The sequence below is a fragment of the Hypanus sabinus genome, chromosome X1 (assembly GCF_030144855.1).
Source record: "Hypanus sabinus isolate sHypSab1 chromosome X1, sHypSab1.hap1, whole genome shotgun sequence".
Lineage (NCBI taxonomy): Eukaryota > Metazoa > Chordata > Chondrichthyes > Myliobatiformes > Dasyatidae > Hypanus > Hypanus sabinus.
In genome coordinates, this window is record NC_082738.1 from 10,815,504 (window position 1) to 10,833,205 (window position 17,702).

Genomic DNA, 17,702 nt, shown 5'->3' on the forward strand with positions numbered 1-17,702 from the left:
TGTGTATCTCTGTGTCTAAGATGCTTAAAAAAAGGTGGGGAAGGGTAGGGAAAAAACTCATTCAAATTCATGTTTATTGTCATATGCACAAATACATGTATGTACTGAAAATTTTGCGGGCAACAGCATCGGAGGCACATACCAAGCAGCACAAGGACATAAATCATACATTTTCTTAACAAACAAGAAAGAAATAATTAGAACAAGCAAAAACAAAGTCCATTTTAGTGAAGAATGATAAGAGCGATCTTCATCATCATCAGAAACCTGTTATACCTGTGGGCATTTAGGGCAGCAATGAAGGCCCTCCATTTCTGTCTGTTGTTGGCCACCTGTGGTTGTGGCCTGCAGCCATCAGGTTCCTGGACCGGCCTCACTCATCTCAGCGCTGAACTGGCTCCATGGCTGTGGACTCACTTTCAGGGACTCTGCAGTTCATATTTTGTGTGTTAGTTGTTTTTTTTTAGTTTGCACAATTTGAGTTTTTTTTGTACATTGGGTGTTGGATGGTCTTAGTTGGGTGGGGTTTTTAATCGGTTCTATTGTGTTTCATTGTTTTGTGTCTGAATCTCAAAAAGACAAATATAGTATACATAGATAATAAATGTTTTTTGAACTTTGTAGATGCTGGAATCTGAAGCAAAAAAAAAATTATCAGCTGGTGGAATTCAGTTGGTGGAGCAGCACCCATGAGGGTAAAGAAGTTGTTAACATTTTAGGTCATAACTCTCCACTGGGAAGGAGAATGGAGAGGAAAGGAAGCTTGCATAAAGATGAAAGGGTCAGACACGGGCTCCTAGGTGACTGGTGGGTCACAGAAGAGCAAAGAATGATGGGCAGATGTAGCTAGGTGAAGGGATGGAACTGTGAGACTGTAGCAGGTCGATGATGAGCACAGACACAGAAGCCACATGTTCAGCAATCTGATAAGTAAGAAAAGTGATCATGGGGAACATTAAGGGAGAGATGGATAGATTGAATCTGATATGGAGGGGATCTGATGGGTGAAGTGCATGGGTAGTAGATGGATGGAACAGGGTGGGGGTGTATGGGAAAGGAAGCAAAAATAGGAGGGAAGAGGGAGAGGGGAATGTGAAAGGTAAGGGTCAGGGATGGACAGGTAGGTATAGGTGTGGGAATGGGAGGGCACTGAAATGGCACACAACTGGAAGCTCAGGATGGCTATCATTAACAGCACAGACACTCTACAAACTAGTTGCATAATTGGTCTTCCTTAGAGGAGGTCACAATAGGAGTATTGAAAGGTGTCAATGAGGTTAGAGGAGGTGCATGTGAATCACTCTCTGGCTTGGAAGGACAGCTTAGGTTCCTGGATGATGGGGAGGAAATAGATGTAGAAATAAGGGTCGCAGGGGAAAGTGTCAGGATCAATGTGCGATAGGCAGAGAGGGATGAAAAGACCAGGAAATTATGGAAAGAGTGATCCCTGTGGAAGGTGGAATTGGGTGGGGCGAAGAAGGTGTGACAAGTGGTGGGCTCTCATTGCATTTGGCAGAAATGATGAAGAATGATGTCTTGGATGTGAGAATGGTAAAAAATGAGGACCGGGGAGCACTCGAACTGCTCTATCTGGAGTAGGGGGCAGGAGTTGATGAGAGTTGAAATCCAGAAAGAGGGGAAATTGCAAGAGAGGGCTCCATCAACCACAGTAGAAGGGAAGCCACATTCCCTGAAAGGGGACAATATTTCAGATGTCCTGGAATGGAAGACCTTGAGAGCAGATATGGCAGAGATGGAGAAAGGGATGGTATTTTTACAAGAGACAGAGAGGGAGAAGTGTAGTCATAAGAAATAAGAGCAGGAAAAGGTCACCTGTTCTGTCAAGACTGCTCCACCATTCAATAAATTCATGGCTAATCTGGCTGTGAACTCAGCTCCACCCACCTCTCTTTTTCCCACAACCCTTAATCCCCTGCTGTGCAAAAATCTATCTAATTGTGTCTTAAATATATTTAATGAGGTATCTTCTACGCTTCCCTGGGCAGAGAATTCCACAGATTCACATGATATCTTGAAAATAACATTAAATTACATGATAATCATCTAAATTCCAAACAGCATATCCCATTTTGTGAAGCAGAGATTACCTCTCCAACTAATCTCTATGCAACATGCCTATATTTTCCCTAACTTCCTGTATGAATCACTTCTGCTCCTAGCAGTGCAAACAAAGGGCATTCTCTGCAACTGCAATGCAATACACCACCTCATTCTGCCAATCTCCATGGTAGTTAATGCAGTTAATCACATTGTCTTCCAGCACTTCCCTTTTGTCATCTCACTTCCTATGATTATCCTTGCAAGTTTCCAGTCCTTACAGCAAGTGCTATCCAGCAAAGGCCTCTCCTTTCCGAGTGCTACTCTTTTAAAATCCTCTAAGCATTTTGTACAGGCACACTGTCTTGGCACTCTCGCCTGCTTGCTTCCTTCAATGACTGCCACCAATGTAAAGATAAAGAACAGAAGCATTCCATTTGAACACCAGTGACACCAAGCTGTACCTCCATTACCATCTGTGACTACATAACCACCTCTGTCATCTAATCATAACAACTTCTTGTTCAGCATTAGAAATAAAAAAAATACTATCGTCTTTACTTCATGGTGCAAAATGCACAACCTGGAATTGATTACTTTTCAATTTCCAGTTTCTGAATAAGATTCCAGCAAATCTTGACATCCTGTTTAACACTCAGCTTAGTTTGAAACACTAGATTTTTTTCCCAGCAAACAGCTTTCTCTCAAATGTACCTCCAATTTTTATGAGTAAGTTCTGTTTAGAATCTTACTAAAGGTAGCCATTTTGACCATTGTGCCTGTGTAAGTGATCCCCCATTTCTACTACTGAACCACAATTATAGAATTCTCTCCTTCGAATATTTCTCCAATCACCTTCTGAAAGTAACTTTTGAATTTGCTTCCACTGATTGATCAGGCAGTTCATTTCAGAACCTCCAATATAAAACCTTCTTATTTTAGTTTTACGAATTACTATAAATCTGTTTCCTGCTTACTTCCACAGATAACCCCAGATTCTCCTTACTCATAATCCTCATTACTTTCAGCAACTGTACAAGGGGTGATTGATAAGTTTGTGGCCTAATGTAGAAGGAGATGAGTGATACAGCTCTCGTTACATACACATGCAGTTCAACTCTGAGTGATTATGCAGAACATTTGAAGTTAATAACTCATCTCCTTCTGCCTTAGGCCACAAACTTATCAATCACCCCGATGAGTTCCCCTCACGTTCCCCTTCAACTTTTCACCTTTCACCCTTAACCCATGACTTCTAGTTGTAGTCCCATGCAACCTCGCTGGAAAAAAACCTGCTTCCAGTTATCCTATCTATACCCCTCATAATTTTGTGTATGTCTATCAAATCTTCTCTCAATGTTATATGTTTCAAGAAATGAAGTCCTAACCTACTCAATCTTTCCTTATAATTCAGGTCATCTAGTCCCGGTAACATCCTTCTAAATTTTCTCTGTACTCTTTCAATCTTATTTATGTTATTTCCTGTAGGTAGATGACCAAAACTGCACATAATACTCCAAATTAGACCTCACCAACGTCTTATACAACTTTAATATAACATCCCATCTCCTGTACTCAGTACTTTGATTTGTGAAGGCTAACATGCCAAAAGCTTTCTTTACGTCCCTATCTACCTGAATAGCCTCTATCCATACATAAATAATTACACTGCTGTAAATGCCCAGCAGTTCTAAGTCAAATAGTGTTTGCCCAGTGTTCTTTCCATCATAAACAACATGAGTTTTGTGTCTCCAATTGGGGAAAGAAGGACAAGGTTGAGTTGGTAGTGAAGTTGGGAGGCATTTTCTAGATTATGGAGACGCAGAAAAGGAGGAGAAGGGTCAGCTTGGGATCTGATCACAGGAAACTGATGAAGCAGGCGACATGGATTTACAGATAAGTATAAAGCAAATTCCCTCCTGGATTTAGCTTTCCTCATCTTCTTTTAACCAATGAGTCAAATTTAAAATGGTTTTCAATTCTGAAGCATATAGCCTTATTACATTTCAATAACCAATCATGGCCCATTCCCATTTAAGTTTGGGACATTTCAAATATTTTTCATGCCACCCTAATAAAACTTATCTATTTTTGAAGGTTTAAGTTCTTTACTAAGTTTAAAATCCTTAACTTTGTTCTTCAATCTTCTATGATCTTAAGCTAACCAATGTCTGAACTTAAACCATCCTTATTGTTGTCCTACTAAATGCTGGTACTATCTTCAGAATCTTGATTTCTGCTTGTGGCACCAGCTTTTAAGTTTTTACACCTACTTTTTAAATTGTCCTATTCCTTCCTTGGAATCATACAGCATGGAAACAGACCAATCAACTTAGCAAGTCCACGCCAACCAATGGGCACCCTTCTGTATCAACCCCATGGCTCAATACCTGGTCCACAGCCCTTTATGCCTAAGCAATTCAGTTGCTCATTCTGATTCTTTTCAAATAGTTTCAACCATTGTTAGGCAGTGCATTCCAGGTACTTAAAGCTCTAGGTGAAGAACATTTCTCCTACTTCTGAATGGAGAGGTCAGCAGTGGAGTGTACATAGCTGAGTGTACATGTCCAGTAATTTAAAATAAGCAAATGTTTTGTTAAACAGAATAACTGAGGGAGACAAGAAGCATTTCCACCCTATACCTACCCCAACACAGATGACTAGTTCTCTCCTACAATAAAAAAAATTTGAAGCAACATAGAGAACAGTTGGTCACATGCTACCGCTCTTAAACATAAATCTATGTTCTTTCTCTACTTTGAGATTGAAAAACAAAAGAATAAACACAAAATAACTGTGCTTTATTTTAGCCCATTCCTTCAGATATTTGATTCAAGAAATTACCTTTTCAGATATAGTCCTATGCCTGTTCTCTGGTGTAGCACATCCTCCTCCTCCTCCACAACCTTATTTGACTGAGTCTTTATCAGCATCCTGGTGTCACCTTTGAGATGGAACTCAACTGGACCAGCTATATACATACTGTGACTTAGAGCATGGTCCAGTAAATGGAACTATGTTGTTGTGGTGGGGGAGTAGCATTGCTAATCATTGATAGTAGTACAACTGCAGAAAGGGAGACCACTGTGGATGATTGTCTACTGAGTCAGTGATGTGGAAGTCAGAAACAAAAAGGGAGAATAATGCTTTATTGTGAGCACTCTGTAGACCCCCCCCCCCCCCCCCACAATAGCAACAGAGACAGCGAGCAACAGATCAGGAGACAGATTTTGGAAAGATGCAAAAATAATAGGCTTGTTGTCACTGGGGACTTCAATTTCTCTAATATTGATTGGCACCTCCTTAGTGCAAAATGTTTGCATGGGGCAGAATTTGTTAGGATTGGTGCTAGGGAATAAACCAGGTCAGGTTTCAGATCTCTCAATGGTAGAACATTTCAGAGACAATGATCACAGCTGCCTGATCTAGGGAAAGTAACACACAGAAAATGCTGGAGGAACTCAGAAGGTCAGGCAGCATCTATGGAAATGAATAAACAGTCAACATTTTTGGCTGAGATCCTTCATCAGAACTGAAATGGAAGGGGCAAGACACCAGAATAAAAAGGTGGGGGTGGGGGAGGAAAGGAGACAGGCTAGATGGTGATCGGTGAAACCAAGTGGGTGAGAAAGGTAAAGAGCTGGAGAAGAAGGAATCTGATAGGAGAGGAGAGTGGACCATAAGAGAAAGGGAAGAAGGATGGAACCCAGTTCATGGCCCTACGTGTCAGAATGTGAATGGGGAAGGACTTAATTGAGGAAGGGGGAATTATGATATTTCTAGGCAGGAACTTAAGACCATAAATTGGAAATGGATATACTCAGGGAAATGCACAACAGATATGTGAAGGTTGTTTAGGGAGCACCTTCATGGAGTTCTGGATAGGTTTGTTCCATTGAGGCAGGGTAGGGGTGGCAGGATGAAGGAACAATTGTTGACAAGAGATATGAAATATCTAGTCAAGAGGAAGAAAGAAGCTTACTTAAGTTTTAAGAAGAACTCAGCAGACCAGGCAGCATCTATGGATGATCCTTCCTGATGAAGGGTCTCAGCCCGATATGTCAACTGTGCACTCTTTTCTATAGATCCAATCTGGCCTGCTGAGCTCCTCCAGCATTTTGTGTGTGTTGCTTTGGATTTCCAGCATTTGCTGATTTTCTTGTGCTTAGGATTTAGGAAGCAAGGATCAGACAGGGCTCTAGAGAATTACAGGGTAGCCAGCAAGGAGCTGAAGAAAAGATTTAGGAGAGCTAGAAGGGGGCATGGGAAGGCTTTGGCGAGTAGGATTATAGAAAACCCCAATGTTGAATTCAAGAGCCACGAGGTAATGTTACAGCTCTATAAAACCTTGGTTAGACCACGTTTGGAATATTATGTTCAGTTCTGGTTGCCTCATCATAGAAAGAATGTGGAAGCTTTATTGAGGGTGTAGAGAAGATTTACCAGGATGGTCTCTGGACTAGAGGGCCTGTCTGATGAAGGTAGGTTAAGCAAACTAAGGCGTTTCTCTTTGGAGTGAAGGAGGATGAGAGGTGACTTGATAGAGCTGTATAAGATGATAAGAGGCACAGATAGATGGATAGGTAGCAACTTTCTCCCAGGGTGGAAATGGCTAATTCAAGAGACATAATTGTATGGTGATTGGAGGAAATGTAAGGTGGATGTCAAAGGTAAGTTCCTTACACAGAGAGTGCTAGGTGCATGGGACACCCTGCCAAGGGTGGTGGTAGAGGCAGATACATAAAGGGCATTTAAGAAACTCTTAGATAGGCACATGGATGATAGAAAAATGGAGGGTTATGTAGGCAGTCCAATCACAAATACGAGGAAATCTGCAGATGCTGTAAATCCAAGCAAAACATTGACTGTACTCTTTTCCAAAGATGTTGCCTGGCCTGCTGAGTTCCTCCAGCATTTTGTGTGTGTTGCTTGGTTATATAGGTGGGAAGAGTTAGATTGATCTGAGAGTAGATTGAAAGGTTGGCACAATATTTTGAGCCAAAGAATCTGTATTGTGCTGTAATGTTCATGTTCTACAATAGCAAGTCATATGCTGAGTATCCCAGTAGTCAAAGAACTTCTTTAAGAGTAGATCTTCAATAAATCAATCTTCCATCCATCAAGAGACACGATGGTCGCGATCTCCACCACTGGACTCAAAAATTCTTATCGTGTCCGTCATACCTCATCAAACCCCTCGCCCGAGCATCTCTACAACACATTCCAACATCCACCGCATGGACACCGTTGCTTCTGAACTCCTCACCCCCATGTAGCTGCTTCATTCTTTGACTAACATTGTCTTTAAAAGAAGCGCAAATAAAATATCACTTTACACCTTGTTCAATTGATGAAGATGCTGCCAAACTACCTTCCAACACCCACACTACGCATGCGTCTATGGAAAGGCGACGTCCGCGCGTGAAAGTGATGTTCGCGTACACGAGCATGTCTGTTGAGAACGCGCAAATTGACGCCGGTCCCCCTCTTTCTACGCATGCCCTTCAGGAAATGTTGACGGCTCTGGCGGCACGTTATTAACGCATGCGCAGTGTGGCCCGGTGCAGGTTGGCGTTGCAGGGGGTTGGGGGGGACTGTTGGGATTTGCTATTGAACGGATGATCGTTCGTTGTGCAGCCGTCTGCAGGACGTGGGTACAGTTCTGGGGGCTGGGGCCCCTCTGACTTTCAAGCCGCCATGGAGACGAAGGGAGGCACGCTGCGTCAAGGCTGATTCTGCAGGAAGTGTGGGGTGCGGGGCCCAGAGCCCCGGGATAAACCGGAGCCTGGAGCAAGAAGAACACAGCCCTCGGTGGGATACAGAGGCAAGCCGAAGTGGGCCGGAATAGAGTGAAACCCGAAGCGCTTGGACCAGGAGACAACAGTGCAGGTATTTGGAGACAGTACGCCGTATAGCGGAATGTACTGGTGCTGGCATGCTGAGCTGTTGTTCACCAAAGTATGATACTCCGGCGTTGGTGTACTGAACTAGTGTAGAATCATTGGGATATACGAGTATTCATTCATGGGATTTGGGTGCCACTAGCATTAATTGCTCTTTGTGCATCATTGTGGGAGCCTGCGGTCTGCTTTAAGTGTTGGGAAACGAGTCGCATGATTTTTCAACCAGGAGTGGTAAGAATGGCCTTGTATTGTATTGTGCATGGAGCGTGATTTGACTCACCCCCCCCCCCCCCCCAATGCCCTTGCAGGTTTTGATTTGGGAGATGGTGTCAAAAAAAGTTAAAGATGAATCTGGAGTGGTTCCCAGTGATAAACATTTATTATTAAGGAAGTGGTAACAGAACACTTAACAGTGCTAGGGCTGGACAGAGACAATGTTAATTTATTAAAGAAAAACACGTCTAATGAATTTATTAGTTTTTTTGAGGTTGTAGTGAACAGAATAAATAGGAAAGTATTAGTGGATGTGCTGTATTTGGATTCTTAAAGGCCTTGGATATGATACTGCAGGAGATGATTAAACAAAATCAGTTTTAGTATGGAAGGCAGTGAGGTACCACAATGATTGGTTCTTTAGTCCGAGCTGTCCACAATTAATGACCTAGATTAAGGTAAGTATTATATTGAATAACGTCAATGATACCCAAGGTCAGTGGTACAATGGGCTGTGAGGAGGCCATTCCAAGTGAAAAGAACAGGCTCAGATGGGATAAGGACATGGCAGATGGGATGTAATGTGGAAAAGTGCACAGTTATCCACTTTGGTCAAGAGGTGGTGTATTTTATCAGGTTGATAGATATTGGTGTTCAGAGGGACCTGGGTTCTCTGAATGTCAACATGCATGTTCAGAAAGTGATTAAGACGACATTGAATGTTGACCTTTATTGCAAGTGGATTTGAGAACAAGGGTGGAAAAGTCTTTAATGAGTTCTGTGGACCTGTGGTGAGACTGTATCTTGCATATTATGTACTGCTGTAGTCTCCAGTCGTAAGGACGGATATAGATGCTCTACAAGGAATCTAGTAAAGATGTGCCAGATTTATTCCTGGGATAGTAGATGTGTGATATCTTATGTAGACTAGGCCTATACTCTTGAGTTAAGAATGAGAAGCGTTTTCAACCCAACATACAAAAATTCTTAAGGGTTTTGACAGGGTAGATATGGTGTTGGTAAAGAGTGGGAATAAAAGTGGGCTTGAAATGTTGATGTGCTGCTGAAAGGTTTTGGCCCAAAACGTCGACTGTACTTTTTTCCATAGATGCAGCCTGGCCTGCTGAGTTCCTCCAGCATTTTGTGTGTGTTGCTCAGATTTCCAGCATCTGCAGATTTTCAATTGTTGGTGATAAAAGTGAGCTTTTCTGGTTGGCTGCCAGTGACTAGTAGTGTTTCACAGGAGTTGGTGTTGTGACATCTTCTTTTCATGTTATACATAAATGATTTGGATGATAGAATTCATTTGTGAATGATACAAAGATAGGTGGAGGGCCAGATAGTGTTGAGGAAACGGAGTCTGCAGAAGGGGAAGAGAATTAAGAGAATGGGGAAGAAGTGGCAGATGGAATATAAGATAGGGAAATGTATGGTCATGCACTTTGGTAGAAGGAATGAAGGCATAAGCTATTTTCTAAATGAAGAAAATTCAGAAATCAGATGTGTAAGGGGACTTAGGAGTTCTCGTGCCAGGTTCCCTAAAGGTTAGTTTTTAGATTGAGTCAGTGGTAAGGAAGGCAAATGCAATGTTAATATTCATTTTGAGAGGACTAGAATATAAAAGCAAGGATGTAATGCTATACTTTCTAAGGCATTGATCAGACTTTACTTGGAGGCTGTGAGCAGTTTTGGGGCTAATCTCAGAAAGGATGTGCTGACTTTGGAGAGGGTCCAGAGAGGTTTATGAGAATGGTTCTGGGAATGAAAGAGTTAATGTATGAGGGATGTTTGACTCTGGGCCTGTACTTGCTGGAGTTTAGAAGAATTGGGGGGGGGGGATCTCTTTGAAACCTATTGAATATTGAAAGGCGTGGAGAGGATATTCTCTATAGTGGGGGAGTCCAGGGCCAGAGGAGATAGCCTCGGAATACAAGGACATTCCTTAAGGACAAAGATACGGAGGAATTTCTTTAGTCAAAGGGTGGTGAATCTGTGAAATTAATTGCTACAGATGGCTGTGGAGGCAAAGTCAGTGGGCATGTTTAAAGCAGAGGTTGTTAGGTTCTTGATTAGTAAGGTTACGGAGAGAAGGCAAGAGAATGACATTGAGAGGGATAATAAGTAAGCTTTAATCAACTGGCAAAGTAGATTTGATGGGCCAAGTGGTGTAATTCTGCCCCTATGTACTGTTCCTATGTACAGAGCATGCTTCAGCAAATGAATTGATGGACTTGGAGCTTAGCTTCCGAATGTACATAACTGCTAATGTAACCTTAAACGAGATTGCACAGGTGATATGTAATGGAATGAGGTTAGATGTAAAGGGGGGGGGGGGGTGAGTTCTCTTGGTTGATAACCATCTCCTTTGTCCTGTTGACCTTAAGGAAGTGGTTGTTTGCTTGGCGCCGGGCCCTGAACTCTTTCACCTCCTCTCTGTAGGCCATTGCTGTTCTTTCAAAGATACCTCACGCTCTCTTTTTTTTTTCTCCCTCCCCCCCCCCCCCCAACCGATTTCCTTTCCATTCTAATCCAGCAGATGTAGCACCTTTCTTTTAACTCCTCTACCTGCCATTTAGGAACCCAAACAGTGAAGCAGTGATTCAGATGCACTTCTTCAAATCTAGTATCCTGCATTTGATGTTCACTATGTGGTTTCATCTCAAATGGAGAGACCTACATTGGAAAAACCAAACACAGATTGGGTGTTCATTTTGCAGAATGCATGCATTCATTCCGCAAGTGACCCAAATTTGTATTTGTCTGCCGCTTTAATTCCCCTTCCCCCTTCCCACTCCCACTTTGACCTATCTCTCTGCGGACTTGTTACAAAGAGCTCAATGCAAACTCAAGGAACAGCACCTAATTTCCCTGTGGGCTCATTGCAGTCTTCTGCATTCATTGACAAATTCTATAACTTCTGATAACATTTTCTGCCTGTTTCATAATTGGCCATTACTGCCAGTTGTCCACCTTTTTTTTAAACCTTTGTGTAACATTACCTGCTGGGCATGTTTCATGGATTTGCTATTGGCAATGCTTCATACTAAGCTGTGTGTTCTGTCCTGAAGAGGAGAGCAGGACCATGGGCAGTAGATGATATGAAGCCAAGGGCTTTGTTAACAATAGTAGATAGGAAGCTATGGTTTAGGAAGGAGGAGAGCAGTTCAGTGCCCACTCTATGGAGTATCTCCTCTTGGAACAAATACTTCAGTGATGAAGGAACTGGGAGAATGGAATAGAAAAGAGGTAGCCTCCTAAGATGGAGACGGAAAGATCCAGAAAAGGAAGAAAGAGAAAGAGATTGACCAAAGGAGGGTGAGAGCAAGGTGGAAATTGGCAACAAAGTAATGAATCTGTCCAGTTCTGCAGGAGTGCAGGAAGCAGCATTCATGCAGAAGGAGGAGACCCAAGTAGTACTGCAATTAAGACTCTTTCATGTATCCCACAAGAGCATATGTGTAGCTTGGGCTCATGCAAGTGCTGTAACTGCACATTTCATTTGGAGAAAATGAGTGGAGTTGAAAGAGAAGTTGTTCAATATGAAAACAAATTCAGCCAGAAGAATGGGTTGGTGGAGGAGAGCTGTTTGGGTCTTTACTCCAGGAGGAAGTGGAGGGATGACAGTGCAAAGATATTGTACACCCATGGTAAAGTAGTGGAGCCACTTAGACAGTTTTTGATACCTCTGATGCCCTGTCTCATTGATAGTTTCTATTTCCTTGGTTACTAGTGGAAAAAGATACTACCTTGGTAGGAAGTGATATATTCAGTGGGGACAAGAACAGACTGCAACAAAAGGTCTGGACTGGGCAGACTTGCTGTGGATTTTTAGACTGAAGATAGAAGCAGGCTGTGCAGAACTGGGGCATTATAAGATTGGAAGCTACGGGAAGAAGATCTGAGGAACTGAGCTCGTTGTCTATCAAAGATATCTCGAGCCCTCTGAGCTTCTGGGTGAACGTGGCCTGATGTTAGATGGTGGGGTCATGATCCAAAGGGTGGTGGGGGTGGGAGTGTATTGAGGAAGTGTCTGAACGCTACACTTGGCCTCTGCTAAATAAAAGTCAGTTTATTAGACCACAATATCAGTAATCAATTGTTTGATGAGAATATCTATCTGTCAGTTCTGTTTGGCAGGTATCAGTGGCTCAGTATATTTCCTCCCCCCCCCCCCCCCCCACTCTTTTTTCTGGGAGTGCAGGGCATGTCCAGCCTGACTCTGGTATTTCTTCCTGCCCTGCATTTTGAAAATCTTCCATTTATTTGTCTGTATTCTCGTTCTCTAACTCATCCCTTTCACTGACTAACCAGGTAACCTTGTTTACAACCTGATGCTTACCTAGTTATTGTATTCCTTCCCTCCACCTTCACTGCAGTTTAACCAGATACTTCTCTCTGTGATGAAGGGTCCTCAACTTTCAATATAGAGTAGTGGTCACCAACCTTTTTAAGTCCAAGATCCCTACCTCGGCCTTAGTGAAAGGCAAGATCTAACTACTAAATTTGGCTGCTATCTGTTCTATATTGATCGGCAGAAATGGGTTTGAAATAAATGCAGCAATATCTTTCATGACAATTAACTCCCCAAAAAGTCGATTGAACTCTGTTGCCAGTTTGTCTAGGTAAGCACAGTACTGCTCAGGACAAAAAGCATTTTTTCCTTGATGGCCTGTAACAATTTCTCAAAGTTGGGAAAGTGTGTCGGCCTCCTGTTTTTAAAATTTGAAATCCAAACTCCGAGCTTGGCCTTAAACGCATTTACTGGGGCATGTGTCGGTCTTTTCCCATGAGCCCATTGTTAAGTGTGTTTAATTCAGCCGTTAGGTTTGTCAGAAACCCTAAATCCAGTAGCCATGCATCATCTGACAGTTCCTCATGCTCCTCGTTTCTTGTCGACAGAAAAGTCTTTATCTCAGGCAGGAAGTCAACAAATCATTGCAGCAGTTTGTCGCGACTCAACCACCGAACATCAACATGAAGAATTATATCTCTGTAAGCGGCATCGAGCTCATCCAATAACGCCTCGAATAAGCGGTGCTGAAGTGCTTTTGCTCGAATTAAGTTTATCAGTTTGACCACCAGTATCATCACCTGAGAAAAGTCCACGACCTTCCCAGCCAAGGCCTGCTGATGAATCACACAGTGATATCCAGGAAGTCGGGAAAATCAGGGTCATTATGGCACAGTGCTATAAAACCAACGTGCACTGCTGGGGCCCCATCAGTAGTAATTGCCACCAGTTTATGAATGGGGATGTCATGTTCACAGACATTTTTTAAAACTCGTTGTAAATATCCTCGCCTCTTGTTCTCTCCTTTAATTGCAAAAGAGTGAGGAAGTCCTCCTTTGTTGTAAAATCCTGGAAAGCCATTCTGACAAATACAACAAGCTGAGCTGTTTGCATTACATCCAGGGATTCATCAAACTGTAGTGAAAAATATTCACAGAGTGACAAGTCCTTTAACACTTGTCGATCCACGTCCTCTGACAGTGACTACTCTCTTGTCACTGTTGCAGGGCCATGCGGTATATTACGTATTGCGGTTTTGATGTCGTTTTTGTTTACAAAGTCATTAAAAACGGTCTTTGTGGTAATGGCCATTGCCTCCTTGAATAAATCACCATCTGTAAAAAGGCTTCTTGTGTTTAGCCAAAAGGTGACTTACACGAAATGATGCTCCAATGGCAACCTCATTTTGAGCAGCATGTTTTGTGAAAAACGATTGCTGGGCCTTCAACCCCGAACAGAAGTGAAACCCCGTAACCCCGGAAACAACCTCTCCTTACAAACAGCTTTCCGTAGCGGAAGCATTGCTATATTACCATTGTCCTAATTAGTAATACTTATTTTTATAATGCTCACATTACAACAGTATTTGTGTATTTTTTTTCTCGGGATCTACTGGGAAAGTCTCAAAGATCAACCAGTGGATCACAATCGACAGGTTGGTGACTACTAATATAAAGTCTGGTTCTTTTCCCATTAATGCAGTCTGATCTGCTGAATATTTGTGTAATTTTCTCTCTTTATGGGAACTCCCCTGGTTGCAGCAGCATTCTGTTTCTGAGGACAGTTTGTACCCCAAACAGTTTGCAACTTGGGAATGCAGGCACCTGGCAACCAGGACATTTAACTCAACCATTCAGATTTCTCTGCAAGATGCAATGATATTGCTGAGAACAGAGTTCCCACATGACAGAAAATGTTTGCAGCTCCACAACAGACAGCCAGGTATCCAACTGATCTCCGAAATGCACACATGTACACGAGATATGTAAAAGTTGGGCATTCATGACCTGGGGAGAATCAGAATGTACTTCTTTTTCTGCTTTTATTTTAGATTTCCACTATGCTGTTATTTTATTGATTTTTCACATAGTGTGATCCTGGCAGCCATACTGGAGCATTTGGTCTTAACCTGTCAGATATAATCCTTTTATCATGGCCACTCCTTCCCCATTGTCTATGCACCATAAAACTAACTTGTATTCTCTTTCCACAAATGTTGACAGACCATTGTGTTTACATCATTTTCTGTTTTCATTTCTGTTAAGAATCAGTTTATGTAGGTCTTTAGGAAATCACCTTCAAGAGACTTAAAAGGAGTTTTGTGAGGCCCTCTGTACTTGTGTACTCTCCTCCATCTTCCAAGTCCAGATGAAAGGTCTCAGCCTGAGGTGCCAATTGTCCATCTGCCCCTAGATGCTGTCTGACCCACAGAGTTCCTTCATCGTTAGTTTGTTGCTCCAATGTAGGAGAGTTGGACTCCCAACAAGCAGAACACCTTGCTTTGTGCTAGCTATGTATCCAACCAGGGAATTAACACCACTGACTTCAATTTTACCAGGCTCTTCAGTGCAAAACTTGGTCAAATACTGTACAGCCTTGGTTCACTTCTAATATCACTATTATCACTATTCTGTTTGCCATTTTTGGCTACCTGCTTGTTAATGTGGTTCGAATCTATGTGGTTACTGAACAGAGTATATTCTGCTCGGTAACTACTATCAACCTGACACCTTGCTTTTGGGGATCTAGTTGATGAGATTGTACCTATCTGCATTGGATTTTTCCATTCAATGGACAGAGCATAACCTGGGAAATTCTCTGCTTTGAGAAGTTGCTAGTGTTGTAACTGTACAGGAAAGCTTGAATGGAGATGCAACAGGTTTTGGACCCCAGTCTTTTACCATAGCCATAATATTGTCAGGGGCATGGGTCTTTACTAGAAATTCACTGTACTCAGTGATGGGATTGACTAATTCATGTATAAAGCTCCAGATTTCTGAATGCATGTGCACCAAAATCTTTGGACAATGGAAAAATGAAATTCCAGGTTTATGGAGTTGATGCAGACAGTTATGAAGTATGCTAATATCAGTTCACCAAGCTAGCAACTGCACTAAATCTCAGGGTATTCAGATTCATGTATGCTGACCTGTTGTGGAATATTTTGCTATTCAAATACAAATGGATTGAACTCTCGTAAAAGTGCTGTGCAGAGGACTGGTAAGCAAATCCTGTTGTATGTTTTTGCAGACAAATAATTTGCATCTGATGTTACACTATATTATCAATTTTTATGTACAGGACCTGTGCAAATTATACCATTAATGCATAGAATTAATGTGAACGTATTGGTATGAAGATATGGAAAAAGTGGCACATAAAATATTGATGTTCATACAAATACAGGTATGGTGCTTGTACTAATTTTGCAGAGCTAAACCCAGAGACTATAGGAATATATTAATACAATTATTGGAATGGCATGGATATCTAAGGTATTATTGCGGGCACATTGAGCTGCCACAATTTCTACAATAATATATGCTTAGAAAGGCCTATGTGTGTGTTTTTTTTTAATGTAAATGAAAGCAATTATTGTAGGCTATTTCAGCCCTTTCTAGAGCTGGTGTAGAATGTGAGATTGTAAATGGATTTTTGTTTTTTATGCTAATATAGATGAATAAAGCCAATGCACACAATGCCAGGAAATACTAGATTAGCTATGAGGATGGGTTTTAATAATGGAAGTAGTGTTGAAAGTACCAGGATATAACAGCTCTTCATATTTCAGCAGTGACTTAGGATTGTTATTGGTTTAGTCGGTAACTATATAGACTAGTCTCTTCATGTAGAGCTATTGCAGAATGTACAATAATATAAGGAGGCAAGGCAGCAAGACATTTGGAAGGAAATGTCTAATAGTTGTTTGTGTCAGTTTAAATGTCAAGGTGGACTTGAGCCAAAGGGCCTGTTTCCATGTTGTATGACTATCACTCTTATCAATTCCAGCAGTTGGTGGGGGAAATGGTGGGGGGGGGGGGGAGGAAGGTGTTTGGGAGGGGATCTGTGGTGCAAAAGTACTGGTGTGGCTAAACTGGAGTGGGAGAGAGGGAGAGATGAGCCCTTGGAGAATGAGGCTGGAATCTAAAGCCTTTGAGGTAAGACTTAAACTGGTCTGCTTTTTATGATACTTGGGTAAAATAACTATTATAGTTAGGGGATTATGATTTTGCAGTGAATTGTCTGCAAGAACTGAAGGGAAGCATAAGAAATACAATGGATTCTGGTCAATTGGTCCATCGGTTAATCAGGGCAGCCACTTATTTGGGCGAACTCTTAAAAAACAAAAACAAATCGAGAAAAGTGGGATTCGCTTTGTTTATTTGGGACACTATGCTGCTTGATTGGGGCAGGAGACTTGCTGAACAGGTTCTAACTAGAGTCAGTCATGCACATTTGTGTGGTTGTTAGATGCTACACCATGCTTGGAGGGAAGTTTTTAAATAGCATCAGTTGCATGTGTTTGTGTCACTGATAGTTGACAAGAAATAAGCAGCAAGATAATTCAGCACTCTTCTGACGAAGAGTCTCAGCCTGAAATGTCGACTGTACTTCTTCCTATAGATGCTGCCTGGCCTGCTGCGTTCCACCAGCATTTTGTACGTGTTGCTTGAATTTCCAGCATCTGCAGATTTCCTCATGTAAGGCAATTCAGAACCGTTTTGTTCACTGTAGTTTCAAGCATTCAGACTTGGTGATGCAAGAAACGGCTAGAAGTGAAAATGAAACAATTTCACTACTTCAAGTTAGGAACTACGAGGAATTAGAAGATATCGACAATTATCTTGAATGTTACAATGCAAATGAAGATTTGGTGGATGCGATCATCAATAGCATTGCATGAAGGCAGTCCATTAGGTGTACTAGGTGTCTCTGCTGATTTTGTTCATTGTGTACACTAGATTAATTCCTCTGTCATTAACTATTAGGAGCAAATACAGTTTTATAGTACTGTAGTAGTATTAGTCAAGTTTTAATTTGTTCTGCATTTCATTTAAATACATAATTTGTTACTCAGTTTGTCTTTTTTATACCTTTTTAACGATTTCCACAAAACTTCAGCTAATTGGGGCAGCCATTTAATTGGGCCAATATGTATTGGTCATGATGTGTCCCAATTAACTGGAATCTACTGCAATTGGAGATGATTAATTGTATTTGTGAGAAAAGATTTGTCC

General features: G+C 41.7%; 1 protein-coding gene across 3 annotated transcripts in view; it reads left to right on the plus strand.

Moving 5' to 3' along the window:
* Positions 1-7,622: 7,622 nt before the first annotated feature.
* map3k3 (mitogen-activated protein kinase kinase kinase 3) overlaps positions 7,623-17,702 on the plus strand; it is a 172,678-nt gene continuing 162,598 nt past the window's right edge. For 2 of the 3 annotated variants that reach the window (XM_059955770.1, XM_059955773.1), the window contains exon 1: positions 7,623-7,947. The gene's annotated coding sequence lies outside the window, so the exon portion shown is untranslated. Of the gene's footprint in view, positions 7,948-15,851; positions 15,871-17,088; positions 17,166-17,702 lie in introns of those variants that run through there. The other variant, XM_059955771.1, reaches the window with a different exon arrangement.